This window comes from Condylura cristata, unplaced genomic scaffold (genome assembly GCF_000260355.1).
Source record: "Condylura cristata isolate star-nosed mole 26May11 unplaced genomic scaffold, ConCri1.0 scaffold00001, whole genome shotgun sequence".
Taxonomy (NCBI): domain Eukaryota; kingdom Metazoa; phylum Chordata; class Mammalia; order Eulipotyphla; family Talpidae; genus Condylura; species Condylura cristata.
The window spans coordinates 82,374,050-82,379,521 of record NW_004567102.1 but is presented as its reverse complement, the minus strand read 5'-3'; positions in this window follow the sequence as shown (position 1 = coordinate 82,379,521).

Sequence of the window (5,472 nt, the reverse complement as noted above, 5' to 3'; positions counted from 1 at the left end):
TGGGGAGACAGTAAAATCAAAACTCGAAGTTCTTGAGTGCTTCCTTAAAATTGATGCAAAGACACCTCAGATCATTGACAAAGAGCCCTGTTGGCAGAGATTGAGAGATCAGAATAGAAGAAAGGGGAATGCGGGCCACAAAGTGAAGTTTGGAGACAGTCATGGAGAGGGAAGGTTTAGTTTGAAACACAAGAGGAAAGAAGCATTGTCGTCAGAGTGAGGAAGGAGGAAACAACACAGAACACATCTACAGGAAGTAAGGGTGGAGGGAGAAAGGAGTGTGGAAATGGAAAGACTGTGTAACGTCTAAACAGTGAAACAGCAGTCAGGAAAATAGTATTCTTACTGAAGTCCTGGAAAAGACTATGATGGAAAAAGGAAGGTATAAAGAATGTCTACAATATGATCAGTATCACTTAATAGATAAAAAGAAAGAAAGAGAACGGTAGGAAGAAAGGAGGCAGAGAGGGAAGGAGGAGAGAAGAGATGGAGAGGAAGGGAGCACAATCAGGAAGGGAGCACTGCCAGAGGGGAGAGGCACTGAGCACAGGAGCGACAGAGGGGGGTGGGGCTACTGACCAGCAAGGCAGTAGAGATAAAGGGGAGATGAATTCTACGGGGAAGAAGGAAATTGAAAAAATAGTGTCTACTGGAGCCATTTTTAAACATATTTGATTTATATGATTTCATGATTTATGACAGTAGCTATACAGACTCTCCCACTCTATCACAGATAGCTGGGGGGAGGGTCATGAGTTCTCTTTCTGCTGGGACAGGTTAAGTAGGGTCTCAGCCCTGAGTGCTGAGGAGAGCTCCAGTGGAGGGTTAGTGCTTAAGCAAATGACTGTGGTAAAGATCAGATGGAGTGACAGTGTTGCAGAGAGAAATCTCCATCAAATCTCCAAAGGGGACATCCTATGTTCCTTGGGCTACCTCCTGAAGACTGAGGGTAGGTTGGCAGTGAGTGAGGGGAGCTAGAAAAGACCTGAAGGATCACTTGGAGAACACAAAGGGGAGAGACATGGAAACAGGTGGAGTTGAGCTGTCGAGACTATTGGGAGAGACACCTGGTGAGAAGTAAGTGGAAGCCTGACAATGGAAGTTATCTTAATTTCTACTTTAATTCTATTCCTTTCTCCCTAAATTTGCCTGCCTGATTCTGCCTCTTTCCTATGGTTCCCTTCCAGAAGGTGCTTTAGACCTGTGGCAAGTTTTCAGAGTTCAGTGGTCCCATTTCTGGCTGGGCATTTCCCCAAAAAGGTGTGGGTAACTTTGGGTGTCTCACTGGGAAACTGTTATCCTTTCTTCTCTCTGTGTACAGGAATCCTGTGAGTCCACAGCTTTCTCTTTATGCTGTGGATGGCAAAATCCCTTCAGAGCATGCAAGCGTGGGTCCTGGAGTATCCTCCATCTGCACATTAGCAATAGTTTGATCTAACTTAAGATCAGTGAAACAAATATTAGCGAACAAAGATAGAGAAAAGATGGGGGGGGGAGAGATATATTTCCCTTTAAGAGATCTCTGATTAAAACTAACCATCTTAATATCAAAAGTATAAATTCGAAAGTATTGTATCTCAAAAATCATTAGGAAAGAGGCATAGAGGCAAAATTCAGGGACAAATGAATTTCAAAGGAATTAAAAATTTTAACATGGATATAAAGGCTTCTAAACCTCACATCTTACAAAATGTGAAAAGCAAGGTGATTTTAGGAATGTGTAAGTCACCTAAGAATTCATTTCTGCACACTGAGTTTACAAATAAGCTTGATGGTTGATGAGATTCCAAAAAACTGTTCCTTTGGCAGTTTGCTTGGGTGACCTTTGCCCATTCACCCAGCACTTCCCTCCACCCCCACCCCAGGAAGGTTTATAGATTGGCAGTCTTTCCATTATAGAAAGGGAACTGGAGTTTTTCGCTTGAGTCATCCTTCTAAACAAGCAGCTGGTCTCTATTACCGCTGATTTTTCATATTAAATTGTCCCCCAGATACTTCATCAAAATGGCGTGCCGCATGCACCCCACATTTTCCTCCTGTTCCTTTTGTGGCTCATTGTTAATTCGCACAATGGGGGAGTGGGTGGCAGCTGCATACTCTCTGGCTTTCAATGCACATGGCGTGTTTGTCCGCAATTACAGCCCAGCGTCGCCCCTGCATTGGTATTCTCAGGACAGAGAAGTGATCCCAAATTAATGATTACAACGATCAGGACTGGGCACTCCCTTCTTGATAATGGAAACTGAAGTCCTTCCAATTCAGGGATGGCCCTAACCACCAGAATCAGAGAGAAGGAAACTACAGCCTCAGTAGGGTTTGAAAACTTGGTGGCCCCAACAATCATCTTCCTAGAGGTTGCATTACTTGATCATTAATTGAGACATGTATTTTCTACTCATACTCATAGTCCTCAAACAGTGCCTTTCAATTGTGTGTTTCTCTGATTTTATTTTTAAATAGCATACTTCTATGGTCCATGAAAGTAAAGACCTTTAGAAGATGGGGAACATAGAGTAACACAATTGAAAGGGTACAAATGACTTTCAATTCTAGATTTTAGTGTGAGAATGATATTAGCTTTATGCTCCAGTCAAAAAGGATAACGTTTGGGTATCATTCCTTTGCTGCCTGGAGCCTAATGATGCTGCAAAGCGCATGTGCAGTTTAGTTGAGAATTTGAGGATCTTGGCACATTCTTTCACATGCCTCATGTGTGTGCATTGTGGAACTGCAAAGGAAAGAACAGACTCAAAGTCATCATGAGTTCAACCGTCTCTCTTTCCATCAAAGTTTCCATGTCCCTTTTTTAAATGTCAGTCTTTGCTGAATTTGGTAGAAGGAGGATTTCTTATGACTTCTTTCATGTGAGTATCTATGTTGTGCCCTTCTATAGCATTTTAACTTTCAAATGAATTAGAAAGTATGTAAATATCTATGCAGCCTCGTCCCCAGGTATGTTGGATGGAAATTAAGACAAACCGGGCTTGAAATCCAGCTCCTTCATTTCTTTGATATGTGAATTTGAACTTTCTTTTTATAGTTTTCTCACCTATGAAATGAAGGTGAACATAGAACCCACCTTTTAGGATTATTGCAAAATTTAAATGAAATGCTTCATGTAACGGGCTCATGGTAAATAGAACTCAGGCCAGTATTGTTAGCTTCCGTGCTTAGATTTTAAAAATTGAGTCCAAAAGATAGATTCTAACTGCCATAGAGTTTTTAGTAATTTCCCAGAGTGCGGTCACAGATAATTGTTTTTAGAAAGAAGTGACTGTTTCCAGATGGCCACCAATTCTGCGAGATGTTGTCATATCTTTCTAGGTAACCATTCTCCTGCAAAGCCCATGCCCTAGGCTGTTATCCACATTTTGTTAATGAACTTGGAGAAAGCAATATACACAATACACACTACACACATTCATTCCCCCATTCGCACATATTCACTGAGTATCTGCAGTAGGTTATTTACTTACAATAAAGGCACTAAAGTTCATGCCCAAGCCCACTTCACTACAAGCCATGTGGTGAAGCCTAATCTTGGGCCAGTCTCTGTTTCTGCATTTGAGAACACTCCAGTGGCTACTGGTTCAACTCACAACACTTCACTGATTCTTGCCGTGCTGTGCAAGCTTAGCTGAACCAGCAAGACTGCTGGCAGATTTTCCTTCAGGAGTCTGCTTCATAACCCACAGCAACTTTTCTAAACTTTCTGTTTTCTCAAAACCCTCACCTCCACCCACTAGCCCTATACTTCTTGCTGTGACCTACTGAAATTTTATTAGGATGGTCAAGGTTATTCATAGCAAACTGCTTCAACTCTTTCCTCTTCTCAAAACTGAACAATGTGAACTCATCTGCTCCCTTTCGCTCCCCAAGAAAGTACACATTCTTCTGTGCAGAGCTTTTACCCTTTCCCCTGAATGCTTGATCTTTGTGTTCTCTGTTTCATCAGTTACCCTGTTCTCTCTTCTCACCCAACTCCTTTCCCAGAAAAATCAAAGCAACACTTTCTTCCCACTTCCCACTAGTCCTGGACCCTTTTATCATTTTCAGTATCTCAGTAGGCATTCCTTCTTCAACATAACCCTGTGTTTCTACCTCAAGATTTAACATCTGAAAATAAACACAGTGATTTCTAGAACAGATATAGCTAATAATTTAGTTGCACATTGTGGATAGCTCAGCTTATATACCAGTAATTATGTTTCGCTACATGTACCTTTAGTTACACATTATAAGTAAAATAAAATGTCCTGGCTTTAAAAATAATCTCAACAAGTACACACTGGTTTAAGAAAGGGGGTACATAGCAAGCACCTCTGTGCACTCAGCATCTCTCAGTATCTGAGGCTCCGCTCTCCTGGTTTTCCCTATTTCTGATTGCTCCTCATTCTTAGTCTCCTGCTTTGTTCCTTTCCTCTATTTGGCTGTCAGAAGGTCTGCACTCCAGAACACACATGCTTAGTTGGCACTTGGGATTCCAGTTGTGAATTAAGCAATGGACAAAAGAACACATGAGATAAAGAAGTTTTCATGCTAATATATTTACTGTATAATTCTTGGGATTTGTCCCTGCTACAGATTGTATGGAATCACCATTGGCCTTTTAGAGTTTACCTTTGAGAGATGTTATCAGCCTTCAAAGGCCACAGAGCCATCATGGAGGGTGGATGGGAGGTGAGATTGTATTCCAGGCTTATTTATACTCAATACTGCAGGGAGGAAACACAGGTATTAGATTCCACAAACACTTTGCAGTTGGAAAATAAAGCTGGTGGAGAGATGCTGTTACCTGTCTTTGAATATTTATGTTCTGATATCTCAAGGGGATGGTAAGTGATTTATTAAGATGTATTTGTTTCACTTAAATTGTGATGATTAGATTTCTGAGTCTCTGAACAGCAACTACAGATCCATATTTCTCTCTTTATATTTCATTACTGGCTGATAACTTTATTTTATGCTGCATTGGAATTCATCTCATCAAATCCTATAGAGTTTCACATTGTTTTATGCTCCTGTTGCCTGATGCCTGATCACATAGAAAATAGAGGCCTATTTAAAAAAAATCTGCGCTCTCTTTAGGAACACATACAGCCACTGACATTTAAGAATAAGGCAAAGGGAGAAAGCAATTATGTTTTAGTCAAGATGTACCTTGAGTTCTTGAAACAGGAATTCCAACTCTTTCTGCTAATCTCACATTCGTTATGTTTATAAATGTATGTCATGCCTACATGCAGTATTTCTGTTGCTATAAGCACACTTATGTTAAGATGAATAATAGGGACCTATCTAAACATAGAGAAAATCTTCATTTTAAAGTGGAGTAATCCAAGATATGTTTGTGTCTGGTTATTTAAAAAAGTGGAAAGTTCCGGCCCTCCCTGGTGGCGCAGCAGGTTAAAGCACAGCACTGAGAATCTAAAGCCACTTGCGCATAAGTTCGATTCCCACCTGCCCCGGAGG